We start from the raw sequence: 23932 nt of genomic DNA, 5'->3' as shown, positions 1-23932 counted from the left end.
GATGACAAGGACGGAGATCGCAAATTGTGATTAGTGCAAACCCAGGAAGTGTCATCAGCTTAGTACTCTGTTATTTACTTAATTTGAGCCTAATGATATGAAACATTGTTGTAACGTTCAAGTTTTCTTATCCTTTTCAAGGTGCTTCAATTCCCTCAGGAAAGAGGCGAGCAGATGGAACCTTTCAGGCTGCAAACACAGAACGAGATAGAAATATGCTCTCTGTCCTTGATGTGAAGATTCTGTCACTTTTAATTCTCCAGCTTGTTTACTCTTCTACTACATAAGAACTGGGGCTTGTTTTAGCAGCATTGATTAAGTTGTCATTGATTTTCCAAGATAGGAAATAGAACTTTCAAATTTCCCACATGAATTTTAAGTAAATCAGATATTAACAACAAGATAAAACATTTACCACGGCAATGCCAGAATAGGCACGTATCATTCAAAACCTTTCAAGGCTCACAAAGAGCATATGGACTCTAGATGTCAATACATGCATGACTAGTATTAATTTTATTATTTACTCTAAATAAATGCTTTAACAGGCATCTAGCCCAAAGAATGGATAGTTCATTTATTTTTATGCACGTTTGTGTTCACTGGAAATTTGCATAAAGGTTTATTTTCTACCAGTCGATAGAAATCAGTCTTATTAACCGTTAAGATTTATTGAGCCCAATATTCTGCTAAACCTTTAGAGCACTATGTGAGTTAATCCTCACAAAAACCTCGGAGCAGAGTTTGTCCAACTTGGAACTATTGAAATTTTGGGCTGGATAATTCTTTCAGGGTAGGGCTTGTCCTGGGTATTGTAGGATATTGAGCACAATCTGGCTTCTACTCATTAGAACCTAGTTACATCTCTCCTCCCAAATGGTGAAAATAAGACCGAGTATGGTGGCTCACACCTGTAATCCTAGCAATTCGGGAGGCTGAGACAAGAGGATCACTTGAGCCCAGGAGTTGAAGACCAGCCTTGGCAAAATGACAAAAGCACATCTCTACAAAAGATACAAGAATTAGCTGGGCATGGTGGCACACATCTGTAGTCCCAGCTACTTGGGAGGCAGAGGTGGGAGGATCTCTTGAGCCTAGGAGTCAGAGATTGCAGTGAGCTGAGATTGCACACTTGCACTCTGGCCTGGGTAACAGAGCAAGACTCTCTCTCAAAAAAATAATAATAATAATAATCGAAAATGTCTTCAGACATTGCAAATGTGCCCTGGGGGCAAAACTACTCCCTGGCTGACAACCACTGCTTTAGGACAAATATTATTTCTGCTCTGTGACAGAACTTACCTAGAGACACACAGCCAGCAAGATGAGCATCTGGAGCAGCAAGGTGAGCTTGTTTGGCTTACAAGCCCAGAATCTTTGCATTCATTGATAATGTCTCTAGTTGATTTGAAAGATACATGAGCAAAATTGTGTCTAGTAACATGAGAGGTTTTTCTTAGTATTTACTTTAACGTATATGTGAATTGAGCATTTACTATTTGGAAAATACTACACCAGGTTGAAAAGTGATGACAAACTTAATTTACTCATGGCCACTAAAGAACTTAAACCTTGCATTGGTAAATAGCTAATTCATAATTGAGGTTACAAATTTCATGTACTGTATTCAAATGGCTTTGGATTAAAATATACATTAATGTTTTTAAAATATTACCTTTTAAACATTTCTGTTCATTTAAGTTTTGGCATCATTGCACAAGTACACAAATATAAAATTATTACTTATGGTAGAATTATCTGGTGAGAGAAAGTGTATCTATATAGTAGAATAATTAGCAAATCTAGCCCGATATCTGTTTTTGTAAATGTTTTATTGGGACATAACTATGCTCATCTGTTTATGTGTTGTCTCTGGTTACCTTTATGCTATGGTGACAGAGTTGTGGCAGAAATCATATAGTTCACAAAGCTTGAGACATTTACTATTTAGCCTTACAGAGGAAGTTTGCTAACCCTGACACAGTATTTCAAGGTGGTCAGATTTTTGCAGCTGTGTAATCGAAGGTATTCTACTTGTCTGTGTTTATACTTTGTATATTTTTAAATGTCTATTCATCTGTGATGCACAAGAAATAACATTTAGTCTTTTCTCCTATTAAATTGCCTTAATAAAGAATAATTGATTAAAATGATCTGAAGGCTCATTCTGTGCTAGTCAGTTTGCCAGGAGTTCTACAAGCATTACACTACTTAATTGTTACAAAAACACTGTGAGGTAGTCTGTCAATTCTCACTTTTTATGAGATCACTGAGACTTATGAAGGTTATGAAACTTCCTCAAGGTCATGCAGAATCAGAATTCATAGACATGTTTGATTGCAAAGCTCAAGTCTATTTAACCACTATGTTACACTCTGCACAGAACAAAATGTCAATAAAAAATTTTACTAGGTTATACCTATGTTTTAAAGATCAGAGCTGATAATTTTTTCAAAGTTTATCCAGATTTTCTGAATCTTCTTATAAAGGAAAAATATCTGATGTCTGTATAAATGAAAAAAGACCAAGATTATTGACTTACTCATTTAGCAAATACATAGTGAGTCCCTATCCTCCACTAGGCATTGTGTTAAGAGTACAGTAGTGATAAGATACATAATCCTTTACCTCACCAGGCTCTGCTCCTAGAGGAGAGACAAAAGCAAAGCAGAAAAAGGCCAGGCGTGGTGGCTCTTGCCTGTAATCCCAGCACTTTGGGAGGCCGAGGCAGGTGGATCACCTGTGATCAGGAGTTTGAGGCCAGCCTGGCCAATGTGGTGAAATCCCATCTCTACTAAAAGTACAAAAGTTAGCTGGGTGTGGTGGTATGCGCCTGTAGTCCCAGCTACTCAGGAGGTGGAGGCAGGAGAATTGCTTGAACCCAGGAGGCAAAGGTTGCAGTGAGCCAAGATTGTGCCACTGAAGTCCAGCCTGGTTGGCAAGGGTAAGAGTACCTCTCAAAAAAAAAAAAAAAGTAGAAAAAGATGACAACACAAAGGGCTAAAATGACCATAATACAGGCATATGCCAGGTTTTGAGAGAGGATGAAGGTTTCACAAATGCATTTGAAACCAAGACTTGATAGGTGAATAGCGATTGGCCCTGATGGAGATTTGGACCCTGGCCATGATATTTGGAACTGCCTTGGGATTCAGAAGTGTTTTTGTACAGTTCCTGACTCTGCAAGCTTGTGTTTTAGTTGGGGGATGCGAGATATAATGTCTAAAATATCTATTAATAATACAAGACATCTTATGAGTAAGTGCTAAATTGCATGGAACAGCATAAAAGTACAAGAGCAATTGGGAGTTGAAGGAAATGGACAGAGTGTGGGAGAGTCAGCAGGAAGGAGGGATGGAAGTTGAATGTTTAAAGATAAGCAGAACCTGCCTAAATGAGGAAGAGGGGACGTTGAGGGGATAGAGTATTTTCAGGGACCAGTTGAAGCAAGGATAGTGTCCACAAGCTCTTAACTTCTAAAGAGACTGGCCTCGATAAAATCAATGTTAAAAATAGTGGGAGAGAAAGGTCTATCGGTAGCTTTGGGCAAAAATATAGATAGTTTTGAGAAGAGAAGAAGAAATAAGAATACATTAATTTGGGCCCAGTACAGTGGCTCATGCCTATAATCTCAGCACTTCTGGAGGCTGAGATGGTTAGATCACTTGAGGCCAGCGGTTCAAGACCATCCTGGCCAACATGGCGAAACCCCGTCTCTACTTAAAATAGAAAAACTAGCTTGGTGTGGGTGCGTGCCTGTAATCCCAGCTATTTGGGAGGCTGAGGCAGGAGAATTGCTTGAACCCAGGAGGCAGAGGATGCAGTGAGCTGAGACTGTGCCACTGCACTCCAGCCTGTGTGACAGAGTGAGACTTCATCTCAAAAAAAAAAAAAATACATTCATCTGATAATAGGTGGTTTGTGAAGAGTATAACATAATCTGATGTAAGTGAAAAAAAGACCAAATGCATTTAATAAATCATTGCTGTAGACAATTTTTAAAAATTCTATTAATTTGATCCCAAAATAATTGATATTCATGCCACATTGAAGAGACTGCACGATACTTTAAAAATGAATTGATATCTTCAAGTAAATAATTCCAGTCTATTATTCAATAAGCGTACCTACCTTACTGTGAATCTGACACTGTGAATAAAAATACCTGTGACTCATCATCACCTCCCTAGTTTTCAGTCTAACAGAGGAGGCAAGGAATAAATCAAATTATCACACAATGACCCCATATTTAACAACTAGATAAGAATTCCAAATCAGAAATAATCACTAGGAGAGTATATAATAAATGAAGTTGGCCGCAATTGAGGAAGGTTTTTTCTTTTTTTTTCCCCCTGATAAAGTGGGATTTAAAGGGAGCTGAAAAACAAATAAATAAATCTTGCTGAGGCAAAAGGTAGGTAAGTTTTGTGGACTGAGTAAGGAAGAAGCATCCAGGCTGAAGAAGTAGGATGTACAAAGCCTTGGGCAGGAGGGAGAATCGAATGTTCTGGCTTGTGAATTTATTTGAAATGTGCAAGATACATTTGGAGCAGTCACTAATGTTCTCAATTTCCTACTGCTGAAGTTAAATTTCAGCTTTACAGAGAAGGACACACAGCTTTCTTTATTATTCAGATGTAAAATCTGTACATCTGGCACAAGCAAAATAAGTAGGTAAGGTATAAATAATTTGAAAATGCTAGACCATTTTTAAAATTGTAGGTTTCTCTGCCTGAAAATAGCACTTCTTTTTTTCTTTCTACCTGGAAACAAAAGAAAGATAACTTATAAATCTTAAGTCTTGGGTTGAAATAGATTAGGTCTTAAAATTAAATACACAGGATTATTTGATCTAGATCAAATAACCACTCCTATGTTGATTAATGTAGCTCTTAAGTAAAATTCATCTCCTTCTCCTTCTTCTGTTCTATTTATTTGCTTTTTTGGTAAACTTGCTTATTTTTTAATGTGATCTAAATACTGTTTTTAGCAATCATGAAAACAAATGTTGAAATTTTTTTCGATTCAAAACTTAACATTTTTTTCTGCTCCTCTTAAACTTATGAGATCAAAATTTTAATCTTCTATCTTGAGCCTAAATAGCTGTTTTTAGCGATGTGGAAAGGAAGTATTTATTGACTACAAACTTTGTGCAAGGCACTATGCCAGGCACCACAGTGGGGAATATCACCCTATTTTCATCAAGTTGCTCATAGTCTAGATGGGAATGCTAAACTTAAATTATACTTATATAATTATCTATACTATAGAGATGAATATTATGTATGAAATAAAAATGAACTGAGAAAAACTTTGGGGAAGAAGATGGTCTGTAGTGTCCTGTATGAGAGCTTCATGGATAAGAAAACACTAGATTTGGATCTTGAATTAGATTAGATTGGGATACAAGAGATCTATTAAATTAGTAGATGTATGTTTATCTATGTCTGTTAAATGTCAGAGTCCATATTTCCATCTATTGTGTTACATTTTCTCCCTACTTTTTAATATCATCATCATTTTGATAGAATTCTTCTATTATAAATATAAAGTGTTTTTACTGTTTGTTTTTCAGGAATTTTACTTTAAAAGAAGATAGTGGTGAGGGCTTGAACACTAAGGAATTAATGAGAGATTAGGTAACCATCAGTTAATGTACATTCAACACTCTTTTAGCTTGGTTACTTTCATTCTTTCATGTCTCATCTTCATGGGATAATTTCTTCCAAGGGGAATTAAGATTTTACTTTCAGAATCAGGTCATGACGTGGCCTGCTTGCTTATATGGGAGGTTTTTAGTGCAAAGTGAATTAAATATATAGAAGAGCACACTGTTGCTTGAACTTAGGAAACGTTTAGCTTTTAATTTGAACAGGAGTGTTTTACAAGAGACAATGGTGATTTTAGACTACGCTGATTATGTATTTGAGTAAAAGTGAGTAGATAGTAGTTTTTTCAAATTTGTGGCCTTTTAAAGAAGATAGCAATTAATATGTAGTCTAGTTTCATAGAGAATTCCTTTAAGATACAGTGAAAGAGAAATTGAAATAGAAAATACAATTGAGGCCTAATTATGTGTGTACTTAATGGATAGGTGAAGACATTTAAGAAAAAGAGAAACAGAGAGATCATGTGCATTTCAAGGAGAAACTGGATATTGTTTTAGGGATTTGTGAAAGGATATCTGGAAATAAATATTTTATCACATGAATATGAGAAAGGGCATCAATAGAAATACAATACTTTGCAAAATTATTTTTGCACATAGTGATAAGCATCAGTAAAATAAGATTTATTTTTGATCCAATAAAATATGAGAATAATGTGTCTTACAAATAGGCTATTTTCTTCATTGTGTATTAAATATGGACCATTGGAAAACAAATTCTGTGAATTTTCAAAAACTATCTCAAAAAAATGTGAGGTTTTAAGATTAGATAAGGTAAGTAAGATAATACAAGGAAGAAAAAAATGATAACTAATTATATAAAAAATAAATCATCAGTTTTCACACTCTAATATGTTGGGCTTCAAATAGAATGCCATGAATGACTATACACATAAACAAAAATGCTATCATGATCATTTCTCAGTACTCACAAAGGACAGTTATAACAATCGAAATTTAATCTATGCTTAATACTAGAATATTACTAGTAGTTAGATTTTGAACATGATTCTTAACATGTTGAATGTTTTAAGAATGTACTTCATCCCAAATGATGGCAAAACTGTTTATAACAGAATAATATGAGATTATGGGAAGTTTCCCAATTTGTTCTTGTGTGTTAACTGTTATTCAATTAATTTGTTAACCTGAGACTGACCATTAACTTCCTATCTACTTAATAATATTTAAAAATATATAACAAATTGAAAACATGTTTACTAGACACTAGGGACTATTTTAAACCTAGGCATTACCTTAATTCTCACACTATTCTTACAACATACAACATGTCTACTGTAGTTACTGTAATCAATAATTTCATAAATAAGAAACATAAGACTTGAGAATTTAACACCTTTGAGGTAATTCAGATGTTAAGTCATTGAGCTAGGGTTTGAACCCAGATCCCTCTGATTACAAATTTAAAATTTTAACCACAAGGTTATACTTCCATCCATGGAAAGGACCACAGATATCCCACCCAGTAACTGCAGGGGTTCTAGTAGCTGGGTTACAGAACTTCAGAAAACCACTTACTAACTGAGCTATTCATTTATTCTGTCTAAACTTCATGCTAATTATCTGTAATGCAGCATTCATGTTAGTACTTACAACCTCTTAGGGCTGAAGAAATAATTTAATAATGTAATACACAGAGGTAGTTTAATATTTTAATTTCTATTATGCATGACCCTAAGTAAGTGAGCATTACTAGATAGCTTTTATTATTATTCTTAAATTCATAGATCTATGTTTATAAAACTGGATACCTTAGATTTGTGTGGCATAGCAGAGCTTTCAAAATGTTTTCACACATAAAATATTCATACATATGTTATTTAACATTTCATGTCATGTTTAATTAAGATAGGCTTAACATCCACGATTTTAAAGATTAAGAATGACATATAAAATTCAGGTGCTGCAACTCAACTAGTTTTTGGGAAAAAAACACAGAATACACTTTTTTTAGGTTTGAGATTCAGTTCTAAAGGGTTTTGCTCCTTTACTTACTGAATTTACTCACTTGAAATATGGCTTTCTTTTTATGATTCTGTGGAATTGGCAACCCCTGTTTTTATCCTAACAACTTAATACATTTCTAAATTATTATAAGCACTTTTTCCTCCATCAAAAATTGCTCCCAATCAGAATAAACACACACATCTCCCATACTTTGCCTACACTTTCACTTATCTCATTTTAGGAATGTATCTATTTTAAGAAAAACAAGAAACGTAACCTAATTGTGTTCTTGGGGTCAGAATCCTGTTCTTCGAGTACTCTCAGGACACTGTAGGTTCCCAATGAATTTTGCTAAAATTGTTGAACATAATTTGAGTAGCTACAAGCTCAGGAACTATATAAAATTATATCCATGCCATCAAGTGACTTGCAATTTTGTTGGTTAGAATTCTCTTTTAAACAGCTTTTTTCTCCAAGACTTTGATGAATGTAATGAATTTTTAAAGAAAATATAGAGAAATGCAGATTATTATAACAAATGCCAAGGTACTCGTCTTGATTTTCTTAATTGTCTTCTTTGCCAAATGATTATCACTTCCATGAAGCTGTTCTTGTCCTTCTAATTCAAATTTTTGTATGTTTCCTAAAATTTATATATTTCTACTCAATGTATAATATTAAATAATGGATTTTACTTTTTTGTATAAAGAGTGTTATACTGTACCTATTAATTTTTTTCACTCAACTTTATTTTTGAGATTAGTTATGTTAATGGACATAGATCAATTTCACTTTAATTGTTGAATAGTATTACATGATTTTAAAATGTTGTATTTTGTTTATTTCCTGGGTAATGGGAACAAAATGAACCATAATAAATAATGTTTAATAGTATATCCTCGTACAGATCTTCTTGCTGACATACGTAGAAATAGCTCTAACAAATACACTTTTGAGTGAAATTGCTGATTGATGGGTGTGTTTTCAGCTACTTTGGTGAAAGTAGTTGACTTTTGAATTTTCTGACTAGCAAAAGACTACTTTTGCTCACATCCCTTATTCATAGTCAGAAAAATCCAAACTATTGTACCTGTGAAAAATGTCTAGGCATGACCTCTTTTTATCACTTGTACTTGTCACTGTGGTCTGGACATCCTCTTGATAAGTTACTGCACCAGCGAACTAACTGGCCTCTTTGCATCCATCCTTCCTCCTATACACTGTCTCCCATACAGCAGCCCAGAGGATACTTCTAGAACTTAATTCAGATCCTATTACTTTTCTGCCTCAAGCCCAATAAGGGCCACTAATTCATTCAGAGTAAAAGACAAAGAAGTTATAATGATTTACAGCCCACAGCCCCATCCCAGGATTGCTTTGTTTACTTGTTTTCTTTTTTTTCTTCTCTAGATGGTAAATGGAGTCTTTTCCTCCACCTTCATCCCCATTTCTCACCATGGGAGTCATGATTACTTCCTCTATTCCTGAGAGTGTAGTATTTTGTGGTCCCTATTTAATGGGGGTTTGGTTTCCCCCGGGGTTCTCGGCCCCAGATGTCACACACTGACTTTGACTTTCCTCCCTCTGCCCAGCACAGCAACAAACCTCAAAGCCCAGTTTACTTAGATTAGCAGATACTTAGGAGAAAAGACACTTCAATGCTCCTGTGATGTTTATTTTCCTGGGTTTCCACTCTCTTTTATGTTACAGTCGGTTATTCCTCTAATCCTGTCAACACCTGTCCTCTTAAAGAGTTTAATTTTTAATTTTTAAAATCACCCTCGGTCACTAAAATTAGTTTTTAAAGACTATGAACATATTCTTAATCAATAGATGAATATAATAGTCACATAGTCACAATAATTTTAAACACCCATAAACCTTGCCTCTCCAAAAAATCAAGGGCTTTTTAGTCTCTGAGAGGGAGAGTGAATCTACTCTGGTTGAACACAATCAAATACTGAATTATTATTATTTTAACTGTGATTTTGGTGGTTCCTAGATCTTCAGAAGCTTGTCAGAAATGAAAATGTTATGTGGTTATTACATTATTTAGTGCCTCATGTCAATAAATGTTTTCAGTTTCCCCTATTCAGACTATCTAAACAGTCTAGAGCACTTAGAACATCTTCTTAAATTTTTGATAGCCTTGGAAACACAGGACAGAGCAAAAAAATACATGTATGATAGTAACATAAGTTAATAAAGACACAAATAATTTTCTACTATAGATAGCTTTCCTTTTAGATTTTTTATTTAATTAGAAAGATATGAAAACAAAAATGTAAAAACCTGCAATAAATTTCTCACCAAAAAAGTATTATGCATAATAAGAAAAATAATATTATTTCTTTTCTGGCCTTCCAATTCTAATACCAAGAGAGAACAGTTGGTAATAACATGATACATGTTTCTGGATTTCTTTATGCATGTTTACATATACTTTTTATAAATCTTAGATCATGTTATATAAACTATACTGCATACTGCTTTTTTTTTCACCTAAGGGGTTATTATAGTAAATGCATATATTTGGTTAATTTTTCAAATTATGAATACTACAGCAATACTAGAATAAGAATTAGACATATGTGAAATTAGAATAAGACATATGTCAGCACACAAAAAATTGATATTCACAGATGGAATTACAATTTAAAAAACTGCTTTATAAATTATTTTCAGTTATTATTTTTGTTTTATTCTCATAAATATTTACTATGGAAAATGCAGATGCCATCTTTTTTCAATTAATAATATAAGGGCTCTATTTATATACTCACGTTTGTTTATAATAACATTTGGATAATTTAGTATTATTTTATGAATATACCTCCACTTACTTTAGTCCCTGTAATTGTTTTCATTTTCTATCATAAATAATTTAGCAATATGCATTTAAATAAAATTTTCCATATATCTTAACATATAATACTACAGTATATGAAAATTATCATTGTAACGTTTTTCTACAAGACATTAATTGGTCATAGCAAAATCATGCCTACTCCTTTGCCTCTGAAAATGATTAGAAGTGAGAGTTTAGACCTGCAGTATCCAGTATGGTAGCCATGAGCCACTTGTGGTATTTGGGAATGTGAAATGGGGCAAGCTCAAACTGAGTACTTTTGTAGGAGTAAATTACACATTGGATTTCAATGACTTAGTATGAAGGAAAGAAATAGAAAATATCTCATTAATCATGTCATATTGATTTTATTTGAAATGAAAACATTTTTGAACACTAGGCAAATAAAATAGATTTTAAAAATTATCTTCATCTTTAATTTAATTAGATTTATTTTTGTAATGTGGCTACTAGAAAAAAATGAAAAGTGCATGTGGGACCCACATTATATTACTTTTGGACAGTGCTAGTACAGTTTTTTGTTGTTGTTGTTGAGACAGATTTTCACTCTTGTTGCCCAGGCTGGAGCACAATGGTGAGATCTCGGCTCACCACAACCTCCGCCTCCTGGGTTCAAGGGATTCTCCTGCCTCAGACTCCTGGGTAGCTGGGATTATAGGCATGTTCCACCATGCCTGGCTAATTTTGTATTTTTAGTAGAGACAGGGTTTCTCCATGTTGGTCAGGCTGGTCTCCAACTCCCGACCTCAGGTGATCTGCCCACCTTGACCTGCCAAAGTGTTGGGATTACAGGTGTGAGCCACTGCACCCGGCCGCTAACAATTTTTAAAATTAATATACCTCTTGTGTTTAAAAATACAAAGTCAACAAACAAGGGTGTAACTTACTGAAGCAATTTACTGACCTAGATGTGGCCAAGAACTTTTCCAGGAACCCACGAAACCTACTGGAGATTCCAGAATCAGGAAAAGTGAAAGCTTGCACAACTGATGGAACACATTTGTATACTCTTTCATTTTGTTCCCTATGTGATCCTTAAGAACCAGCTAGTTGAACAGATACACAGAGGCTATGCAACTGGAAGTTTCTGCACTTTACGTGTAAGCAAAATGGATGAACGACAAGTAAGAAAACTTAAGTATTCACTGAAAACCAAAACTTCTTCTGGGTCACACATAGATTGAATCCAGTTTTCTGCATTCAAAGATTGTCTTAGACTCTTTCAGGTTCTATAAAAAAATTCCTTAGACTAGATAATTTACAAAAAAATAGAAATTTATTACTTTCAGCTCTGGAGGCTGGGAACTCCAAGATCAAGCCACTAGCAGATTTAGTGTTTGGTGAGAGTCAACTGCTCTAAACAGCACCTTCTAGCTGTGTCTTCACATTGCAGAAGGGTAAAAGGTCTCCCTCAAACCTCTTTTATTAGGGAAGAAATCACATTCAGGAGGGAAGTGCCCTCCTATCCTAACCATCTCCTAAAAGCTTCATTTGTTAATACTATCACTTGAGGATTTAGTGTTAATCTGTAAATTTTAGGGTAACAGCATTCAAATCACAGCATTCTGTCCCCAAATCCCTAAAGTTAATGTCCTTCTCATTTACAAAATACATTTATTTCATTCAAATACTCCAAAAGTCTTGCCTATTCCAGCATCAACTTTAAAGTCTAAGTCCAAAGGTCCATCTAAATATCATCTAACTAAGATATGAGTGAAACTCAAGGTTGTGATTCATTCTGAAGCAAAATTTCTTCCCAGTTGTAAGCTTGGGTAATAGAACAAGTTATGTGCTTCCAAAACACAATGGTGAAGCAGACATAGACATTCCCATTTCAAAAGTGAGAAATAGTAAGAAAGCAAGAAGTATCTGGTCTCAGGAAAGTCCAAAATCAACAGAACAAACTATAGGCCCAGGAGAGCTGCGGAGGGAAGGATATTCCCAAGACAAGAGACCAGCAGAGCTACCAGTGTACAATTCCTGCCTGGTAGAGATTCAGGAGTGTGACTTCCATGTATCAGAGCTGCCTACTCCTTTGCCTCAGAAAATGATTAAAAGTGAGAGTTTAGACCTGCAGTATCCAATACGGTAGCATGAGCTGGGCCCAGCAAAGCCATGGGGCCATGGCCTCCTGGAGCCTTTAGGGCTCATCTACCACCCCAGTGTGTTTGGAAGGTGAGACAAGTCAGAGATTATTCTCAAGCTTCAAGGCTCTCTAGAGCAGTCTTTGAAATCTAAGTGGAGATAACCATGTGCCTAGAGCTTGCGGACTTGGCATTTCAGCAGAAATAGCACCTTTCAAACACTATCGAGGTATATTACCTGTGCCCTCTGGAAGAGCAACTGGAGGTTCACTTCTACCTACTTGAGTCACAGCTCAGGTAGAGCTTTCAAATCACTCTGTCCCTGAAGACAGAGGGACCATAGGCATGAGCCACCACATCTGGCTAATTTTTTGTATTTTTAGTAGAGACAGGGTTTTACCATGTTGGCCAGGCTAGTCTTGAACTCTTGGCCTCAGGTGATCTGCCTACCTCAACCCACCAAAGTGCTGGGATTAAAGGTGTGAGCTGGGCTGGGCGCCATGGCTCACGCCTGTAATCCCAGCACTTTGGGAGGCCGAGGCGGGTGGATCACAAGGTCAAGAGATCGAGACCAAGCTGGTCAACATGGTGAAACCCTGTTTCTTCTAAAAATACAAAAAATTAGCTGGGCATGGTGGCACGTGCCTGTAATCCCAGCTACTCAGGAGGCTGAGGCAGGAGAATTGCCTGAACCCAGGAGGCGGAGGTTGCGGTGAGCCGAGATGGCGCCATTGCACTCCAGCCTGGGTAACAAGAGCGAAACTCCGTCTCAAAAAAAAAAAAAAAAAAAAAAAAAGGTGTGAGCCACCATGCCTGGCCCAGGGTCATTCTTTCTTTGTCTGAAGTAGCAGCACCTAGATTCTTCCTATTCATACAAATCTCTTATTCAAGAGTTGCTTGCAAGGTTTGCTTGGCCACATCCTTGGTGTTCTCTCTGAAACTTCCTTTTCCATACTTTACAACATGGTCAGGCTAAGAATTTTTCAAACCTTAAATACTGCTTCTCTTCTGATTATAAATTCCATCTGTAATTTGTTCTCTCTTCCTACATTTTAATATAAATAGTCAAGAGAAGCCATGCCATACCCTCAACTTCTCAACCCCTTGCTTAGATACTTATTCTGCTAAATATCCAATTTCATCACTTCTAAGTTTCTCCCTCCACAAAGCACTAGAACACTAACACGATTCATTCAGATTCTTTGCCACTTTATAAAAAGGATGGCCTTTCCTTCAGTTTCCAATAACATATGGCTTAGTTCCAGCTGAAACTTCACCAGAATAGTCTCCACTATCCATATTCCTACCAACATTCTGAACATGACCACTCAGGTAATCTCTAAGAAGATTGAGACTTTCTCTATAGCTGTATAGCTTTCTTCTGAGCCCTCACTCAAATCGCCCTTAATGCTCTATTCATGATGACGTAGGCTTTTTCTAGTATGTACTTCCAGCCTCTACCAATTAACCAGTTCCAAGGCCACTCCACATTTTAAGGTATTTCTTACAGCAAATACAGTAGTACCCCATTTCTCTGTACCAATTTTTGCCTTAGTCCATTTGGGCTGTTAGAGCAAAATACCTTCAACTAGGTAATTTATAAACAATAGAAACTTACTGCTCATGGTTCTGAAGGCTGAAAAGTTCAATCCGAGGCACCAGCAGATTCAGTGTCTGGTAACAGTCTGCTTCTCCTAGATACTGCCTTCTAACTATATGTCCACACATGGCAGAAGGACAAAAGGTCTCCCTCAATCCTCTTTTATAAGGACACTATCTCCTTGATGAGGGCAGAGCCTTCATGACCTAATTACCTGCTAAAGGCCCTACCTTTTAATTCTGTCACATCAGAGATTAGGTTTCAATTTATAAACTGTGGAAGAACAAGCACTCTGAACACAGCAAAGATGTTCATAAAAGTGTCACTGGAATTCCTTATGAATCAAAGAAAGAAAACAAGTTACAGTTTTCATTATAATATAGCTTACTATTTCTTCAATATTGAAAATTAACTATCCAAAGAGTTGATACATAAAATATCTTCAGAAATCATAGTATTCATTTAGTTCACTTTGTTTCCAAACACACTGAATAGTAAGTGTGTCCATATTACTTAGAATATTTTTAAATTTAGCTTTGGATAGAAGGAGGGTGGTTTTAGGAAAACTAACTGATCTGATAATACAGGTATTTGAATTCATAGCTGTTCTTGGTTAGATGACCTTTTACAAACTGCTTACATTTCTCGATCTCTGCTCTTCAGATAAAAAAGTCAAGTTTGTACTAAAACAGCAAAAATGCTGTGGTTATACTTTAAAGTGTTCTCTAGTACAAAATCTTAAAGAAATGCAACTAAGAATATAAATTGTAGAGATGGAAGAAGGCTTAGGTAACAGTCAAGTATCCTCATCCAGAGATGCTCCCAGGGAATTGCCAAGGATTACAGAAGATTCCATTTTGAAAGTTTTCTGTACTGAGCTTATCTGAGTGGCAGTATGAGCTCTCAGCATCAAATAAAAATTGAGCCCTGAATGAAGCATTCGCCATTTGTCATTCCTAACAGTGCTATCTTTTAATGTAGTTTATCATTTTAAAATACAACATTCCTAAGTTATATCAAGAAAAATATGCACCCATCATCTGCTCACCTCACCGTCTCTTTCCCATTGTTTATTCCAGATATCCAAGATTGTCCCATAGTTACCTGGTGAAGGGGGTAACTTTTAGGTAGCAACGTTTGCCACGTGGTCCTCTATATTCAATCTAAGCTGATTGTACCAGAAACAAATGTGACTCAGAGGCAACAACAAAACACATAGATCGACCAGTGCCATTATGTTCTGACATCACACCAAAATATGAGTTCAGACTATCAGCTTTCTTCTCCTGAGAATATGAACTCAGAATAACAGAATGAACAGATTTTAAGTGGCAATTTACTTGGAAAACTATGATGTAGAGATGAGCCTTGAGGTGGGGTAAAGAATATGCAAAATTTTTTTTTTTTAAAGAGTGAATAGATAAGATAAAAAGAGAAGGGAAGATCTCATGAGAGAAACATTAAACTCAGCTGCGATCAATTTTATTTGGAGTAACATTTTCTTCCATTACATTGAAAAAGGTACCATGAATAAAGTAAGCATCACCAATTATGTTGCTCATTAATAATCACACAGTTGTAAGATGAGCATATACATTGGATAAATCTGCATTTATTGTGAAATAGGGACAATAATACCATTGCTCTGGGATTCCATTGGCAATCAAATGACTATATGTAGGCAAAGAATTGGTTGACTACATTATTTCTGAAAGTCTAAATAGAGTTCTAAAAAGACTTTTAGAGTATTTTAATACTCAGTTCTCAACCAACAATGTTATTAAATACCTTGCATTTCATTCAAAAACATTTTGTCATTACTCAAATTTGAGAAGGAAGATACATTGAGTCTACAGAATGCATGTGATAATCTATAGAGATAGACCACCGTATTTTAAAAGACAGTAAATTTTTAAGGAAATCAGGTATTAGCTAAAAAAATTTTTGCCTCTCTTATGACATGACAGTTAAAATTGTCTAATTCTCTTAATTAATTTCACCTACACCAAAATAGATGGCAGTGTAGTGAGAAGAAGAATAAAACTGTTCTATGTCACCGCTCTCAGTAGTGGACTTTTGATTATGTTTAATAAGTAATTTCTTACCAAAAATCATGTTATGGTAATAGAATATGATAACCAGAAATGTGGCTTATACTACACAAAAAGCTATTTCTCATGTTTAAGCAGATCTATTGTTAAAAATCAATATATTATTACATGATTTAAATCAAGTGTTTTTGATGCTCAAAAATAGCTTTTGACTGAAGGAGTGATAGTGTTCAGCCCTTATTATTGATGTAATTATAAATATCCTTGAAACATTCATATGAAGATGATCAGAGAAAAATAAGGTGTAGTACAACACTTGAGCTTGGGCAAGAAACGTCACAATGTGAGACAGCTGGGGCCTTAAAAGTGATGCCACGGTGAATACTCTGGGGAACGGAACAGTTGAAATGTTCGAAAATTCAGGAAAGAAATCATGCCTCATCTATGTGAAACCCTATGTGTCCTTTTTTACTTAGCGCAAGAAAATTCTAGGGGGATTGGGAAATGGTGCCGAAGGAAAGAAGGAATGAAATCATTGCATTTTCACCTTCTCTCACTTTATCACTGGGCTAGGGGATGACTCATGAACATCTTAAAATATCCATTGTCATCAATAAAATAACTTTGAACTAAATGTAAAGCTTTATCAATAAAGGAATATTGAAATTAGAATCACACTTACTTCCTTTCATTATTTCCAAGATGCTGAATAATCCAGATGAATGGAAAATAGATCAATGAGTTTATCCTTAAATATATACATATGAAACTTTCAAGAAACCAGACTCAATAAAAAGAAAAAGTAAAGAATATGATACTAACATAATAGGGCATGACTAAAAACTCATCCAGTTCTCAAAAAGTTCACATATGAGGAATACTGTTCACCTGACTGATGGTGCATTTCTTTTTTGCTTACTCTGCGAGCGTGAAGTCAACAGACAACAAATGTATCTTTTTTATACTGTGTGCTTAATAAGCAGTGATCCATCCTAGTCACTTACAAAATCTAGTTGAGCAGATTGGATACCAATCTTCCAAATGTTTACAAATGGAAATAACACTGGTACGATTAAGCACCACTGTATACATCACATCTTTTTGTACATAATACATGTCTCTGGATTTCTTTAAGTATGTTTTCATGTACTTTTTATAAAACTTACATCATGTTGTGTAAACTATACTACATACTGCTTTTTTTTCCACCTTATGGGGCTATCATACTAAATACATATATTTAAGTAGTTTTTCAAATTACGAATAGCACAGCGATACTAGAATAATAATTAAACTGTAGAATTATAAGAAGACATACATCAGCACAAAGAAAAATTAATACCCAAAGATGGAATTACAATTTAAAAACTGCTTTATAAATTATTTTTAGTTAATATTTTTGTTTTTTTCTCAGAAATATTTACTGTGGAAAATGCAGATGGTGCAGGTTGGTGCAAGAGTAATTGCGGGTTTTGCTCTGTTGAAATTTGCCGTTTGATATTGGATCACGTTCTTAAATAAATGTGGTTATGTTATACATCATTTTAATGTGCATTTCTCACTTGATGTTCTTTTACTGATGACTCTATGTTTTTTTTTTACTTGCTGTTTATTTTATATTTATTTTAGACTATAGAAATAGTGTTAGACAAAAAGCAAATCTGAGCAATTTTCTTTTTCTTTTTTTTTTTTTTGAGCTGGAGTCTCGCCTGTTGCCAGGCTGGAGCACAGTGGTGCAATCTCAGCTCACTGAAACCTCCGACTCCCTGGTTGAAGCAATTCTCCTGCCTCAGCCTCCCGAGCAGCTGCGACTATAGGTGTGTGCCACCACACCCAGTTAATTTTTGTATTTTTAGTAGAGATGGGGTTTCATCATGTTGGACAGGGTGGTCTCCATCTTCTGACCTCATAATCTGCCCACGTTGGCTTCCTAAAGTACTGAGCCATGAGCCACAGCGCCCAGCCAGGGTTTTCTTATTTGAGTTCAAAATGGGTGGTAAAGCAGGGAGAAAACTCACAACATCAACAACACATTTAACCAAGGAACTGCTAAGGAATGCTCAGTACAGCGGTGGGTCAAGAAGTTTTGAAAAGGAAGAGAGCCTCGAAGATGAGGAGTGTAGTAGCAGGTCATTGGAAGTTGACAGCAACCAATTGAGAGCAATGGTCAAAGGTGATCCTCTTAAAACTACACAAGAAGTTGCTGAATAATTCAACATCAACCAATTTAGGTCATTCGGAATTTGAAGCAAACTGGAAAGGTGAAAAAGCTCGGTAATTGGGTGCCTCATGAGCTAAGCGAAAATCAAAGAAATCACTGTTTTGAAGTGTCATCTTTTCTTATTCTATGTAACAACGAACCATTTCTCAGATTGTGACATGCGTGGCTGGGTGGGGCGGCTCTTGCCTGTAATCCCAGCACTTTGAGAGGCCGAGGTGGGTGGATCACCTGAGGTCAGGAGTTTGAGACCAGGCTGACCAATAAGGTGAAACCCCATCTCTACTAAAAATACAAAAATTAGCCAGGCATGGTGATGTGGGCTTATAGTCCATTCCAGCTACTCTGGAGGCTGACATAGAAGAATTGCTTGAACTTAGGAGGTGGAGGTTGCAGTGAGCCATGATCATGCCACTGCACTCCAGCCTGGGTGACAGAGGGAGACACTATCTCAAAAGGAAAAAAAAGTAGGGCCGGGTACAGTGGCTCATGCCTGTAATCCCAGCACTTTGGGAGGGAGAGCTGGGTGGCTCATGAGGTCAGGAGTTCAAGATCAGCTTGACGAACATGGTAAAAGCCCATCTTTACTAAAAATACAAAAATTAGTCGGGCATGGTGGTGCACACCTGTAATCCTAGCTACTCAGGAGGCTGAGGCAAGAGAATTGCTTGAAGCCAGGAGGCGGAGGTTGCAGTAAGCCAAGATTGTGCCACCGCACTCTAGCCTGGGTGACAGAGTGAGGCTCCATCAAAAAAACAAACAAAAATAAAAAATAAAAAAAGATTGTGATGTGCTATGAAAAGTGGATTTTATATGACACTGGCAACGACCAGCTCAGTGGTTAGACAAAGAAGAGGCTCCAAAACATGTCCCAAATCCAAACTTGCACCAAAAAAAAAAAAAAAAAAAAACAATGTTATGGTCACTGTTCTGTGATCTGCTGCTGGTCAGATCCACTACTGCTTTCTGAGTCCCGGTGAAACCCCTATATCTGAAAAGTATGTGCAACAAATTGATGAAATACACTGAAAACTGCAGTGCCTGCAGCCAGCATTGGTCAAAGGAAAGGGCCCAATTCCTCTCCACAATGCCCAACCACGTGTTGCACAACCAACGCTTCAAAAGTTGAACAAATTGGGTTACAAAGTTTTGCCTCATCTGCCATATTCATCTGACCTCTCGCCAACTGACTACCACTTCTTCAAGTATCTCACCAACTTTTTGCAGGGAAAGCACTTCCACAACAAGCAGGATGCAGAAAATGCTTTCCAAGAGTTCCTCAAATCCCAAAGCACGATTTTTACACTACTAGAATAAACAAACTTACTTCTCACTGGCAAAAAATGTGTTGGTTGTAATGGTTGCTCTTTTGATTAAGAAAGATATGTTTGAGCCTAGTGAATGATTTAAAATTCACAGTCCAAAACCACAATTACATTTGTACCAACGTAATAAATTAATGTCTTATATGGACAGCCTGGAAGGGAAGAATACTCCTCTGAGGTGCCATAACACAAGTTGTTCACATTAGAACACAGAGATAGCTACTAAATGAAATTAATGTTTGACTTATATTTTATAGGTTTTTAAAAATTTTACAAAACAAAAAATATCACAAAATTAAATAAGTATGCAAGGCATACTTGAAGTCATGAAATAATCTCAGGAGAAAGAGAAAGAGTAAAGGCAACAACAGCATAGGTGATTTAAGGCATTTCTTTTTCCTGAACACGCTTGTCTTCCAGCCTTCTAATCATTGTTCTGGCATGTAGCCCAAGCTAACGCATGATCTTTAACAGTTCTCTGCAGCTGTCTGAGCGCTCTAGGTGGATGGTGAAGGGGTTAAAATGTGCTTGCTAATCCTGCATATTGACTAAGTTAAAGACACTTGAAAAATACCAGGTGTGAAAAGATCATGTTGACCTTGTGCTGTTTCTCAAAAGCAGAACAAGAAATTCCCATGTGAAAGATGCTCTTCCTGTATCAGAAAGAGGCAATGTCCTTATCCTCAAGGACAAGAAGTTGAAACCCAGCGAATCCTATGCAGACATCACTGATATAACTCTTAATTCTCCATATACAATTTAGTGGCTTCTTCACTTTTACTGCTCTTTGTCTTATTCACTATACGTAAGTAAAAGATTCTAACTGCTTCTTTAGGTCTTCATTTTTTTAATGAGGCCTCCCATGCCATATAAAATGTACATTTTGCTTTTCTCCTGTTAATCTAATTTTTGTAAATTTAATTCTCAGACCCAATTGGAATGCTAAGAGGATAGAGGTGGAGTTGTTCTGAACCTACAAGAGAGAGATGTGGTACCACCCGTTGTTAGAATTCACAGACAGGTTGAGATTAATACATGTCTTTGTCTCCATATCTTTAAAGCACATTCATTCTCATTAAAATAGTAAATATATAGCCATATCGATTACTTAGCATCCTGAATGTTAAAAACAGAAAGACAAGCATCTATACTTTTAAGGATGGAGAAATATTAGATTGTAATGTTGAAGTAATATTTCTATTCTCTATTAACATGGCAACTTTTTGGGGAGGAGTAACTATTTTTCTTTTTCTTTTTTGGAAAGTCCTTGAAAGAGACTTATAGAGACTGAGATAAACACTTAAATGTTATGTTTGAGGCTGGCATGAAAACCCTTTTGTTCTATGGTCATTTAAAGGAAGACCCTTTCTAAATATTAACCAGAGTCATTTTCCAGATTATTTAACTCTGCGGCTAAATGTGCTATGAGAAATGAAACTTCTGACTCTTAGGCTGCAGTGTTAATGGACTGATTCTTTTTCCTTACAGCATATTGTAGATGTTCCATTCACATGCATTATAAAGAATAATGATAGTTTTATGCAATATATATTTTTGAAATCTGGGAAAATGCATATTACTTTATATCACATTTGATTTCTCATATAAATTACTGTAGCCCTTTGAAAAAACTTTAAAAATCCGTTTTTGGAGTTTACTATATTAGTCATGCCTTTTAGTGATCTTTATTTTTTGACAATAATGAAATTACTTAATGTCATTTCAAGTTCATCCCATTACATATACACATGAACTCGGAGCTGGGGTAATTCACTTATGTAGTTCAACATCTCCTTTGTTACAGATGGTAAACGTGCAGATTTCTCCCTCCAGGAAAGAAGCTCTTTCATAAAATAATTGCATATTCTGCTCATTTTTTCTCTTCACTGATGCTTTTGTATTGTTATTACACCCTGTCAGATTAGTAATTAGCATGCAACCTCCATACGACATAAATGCATTTCTCTTGCTTTCTTAAAAGCCCCTTTAGCAACTCAAAGCATATTATAACTCCAGCTGGCCAAAAAGAGAGGAAATAAATAATATAAGAGGAATAACTGCAAGAGCAAGTGCAGCATCAGGTTGGTGCATTTCTTTTGATCAAAAGGTCGAATTGCAACTGGTCTTTGAAGAGTGTTTTGATGTCAGTGTACAACCTTTGCAGTAAGTTTTTTATGACTTTTTAATAAATAATTGAATTAATAGCCTTAGTCACAATCTGAGGGAGGAAATTAGCTGAAGAAGGAGAGAATCCTGTGATAAACCTTCTGAAAAAGAGAAAAATAAATGGTTAATCCATAGGTCAACCTTAAGAGGGACTGAAGACCCCCAAAGAACTGACCAAAGAGCCTATGCCTACTAGAGTCAGTTTGAAATCATGTAGAGTAGAAATGGGATTATAGGAACAAATCATTAATACATACCCATATATGGAGGAAAATTCAGTCTGCTTGGATATCTTTTTCAAAAGGAAAATAATTCAATAAACAATAACCAAGGTGAAAGTATTCTGTGAAATTTCTATACTGAACAGAGTTGGTTATTTAATTTGCAAAGCCCAATGCAAAATGAAAGTGCAAATTTGCTTATTCAAAGTTATTAACGATTTCAAATTATCAAAACAGTGATAGCAGAGTCTTAAACTAGGCTGGGGGGCAATGAAGTGAGAATAGGGGTGGATATGGTTGGGGGTTCTAAGTGGAACTATACAGGTTGCATACTTATGAATCTGGTCTTGCTCCTGCAGGCAGCTCCTGGACTGACCTCAGGCTGCTTTCAAATTAAACCAGCACTGTAAATAAGAGAGCAGGTACCCTAAAGCTGAATGAAGGTGCATCTTAATTACAATCCTGGCTCCACTGCTGATTGTAAGTGTAACCTTGGATGGGTTACTCAACTCTCTGAGTCTCAGTCTACTCATCCACAAAGAAGGGATCACAATAAATGAATAGCACCTTTCACAGAATCCACCATATAGTGAGCATTCCACAAATACTGTGTTCATCATCTAACATCATAACACACTGAGCATTCGTCAAACTAGAAAGTAGTTTGCACCTGGATATTTCTTTTATTAGTTATCCTACTGATGTTTTACATAAATTTAGTGTGGTAATGTGAAAGAAAATTACTGCTTTTCTGCTATTTAATTAGCATTTACATGCTTTTTCAAAAAAAATGTTACAATAAAATTAATAAAAGTTGAGTTCAGTCTTTCCTATTTAATATTATCTAAAAGTAACTACCTTCTAGGATCACATTATATAACAACATAGAGTAGCTACCTAGGGGCAGCTATCTGAATCGTTGAGGAAATTCTAGGAAGAAAGGACCTTCCTCTGGACATCATACCTTATTCATATTGCTAGTGCCAGGGATGCTTACCATGATTATAGCATGATAATAACATGATACTGATCATCAATACACAGCTTATGAACGTAATTCCTCAATTCTAATAAAGCATCAATTGGGACACACAGGCCATAAAATGCCTAATAGCCTTTAGATGGAAAGAAAACCAATTAAAATGCTGTCATACTACATGTACAAATGAATTTTAAAATGCAGTCTGATTTCCAAAATATTAAGCTATTTTATACACGATAGTACTGAGGAAGTATGTCAGGACATTCCACTGACCTATGATATAATCATTAAGTTTTGTTCATTTACTGACCTTATGAAAGTTTGTTCTTTTATTTGCTCATATATATATATGTGTGTGTGTGTGTATATATATAATATATCCCATTTATATATATATATTTTCCTATATATCCTATATGTTTGTGTATATATATATATTTCCTGTATGTGCTTATCTCCATAAGTATAATGTAGATTACATCCATAACATTCTTATGACTTGTTTTGAAGGTAGGAATTATTCCTTCCTTTATTCATTCCACAGATAATGAGTACCTTCTATGTTCCAGGCACTCTTTTAGTAATTTGGGATAGAACAGTAAATAAACTCAACAAAAATCCCTGTCCCAGAGAGCTTAATTGAATTCTACCGGGGAAGATTTCAATAAACAAAATGAATAAGTAAAGTAAGAACTTGATAATGATAAGCAATGTAGAGAAGTTTTCTCTTTTAAAGGAAGGGAAATTTGGAATTCTGAAATTTGATTTTAAACATGATAA

General features: G+C 35.6%; 1 long non-coding RNA gene across 1 annotated transcript; it reads left to right on the top strand.

Annotated features, from left to right (window-relative positions):
* Positions 1 to 3029: 3029 nt before the first annotated feature.
* On the top strand, positions 3030 to 22748 carry LOC135275095 (uncharacterized). Its single transcript, XR_010342799.1, has 4 exons — positions 3030 to 3085; positions 5576 to 5639; positions 21765 to 21946; positions 22530 to 22748. It is a non-coding gene; the product is annotated as an uncharacterized LOC135275095 (long non-coding RNA).
* The last annotated feature ends 1184 nt before the right edge of the window (positions 22749 to 23932 follow it).

The sequence above is a fragment of the Aotus nancymaae genome, unplaced genomic scaffold (assembly GCF_030222135.1).
Source record: "Aotus nancymaae isolate 86718 unplaced genomic scaffold, 86718_ANA_hifiasm-v0.15.2.pri h1tg000015l_0, whole genome shotgun sequence".
NCBI lineage: Eukaryota > Metazoa > Chordata > Mammalia > Primates > Aotidae > Aotus > Aotus nancymaae.
This window is presented reverse-complemented; position numbering and strand designations above follow the sequence as displayed.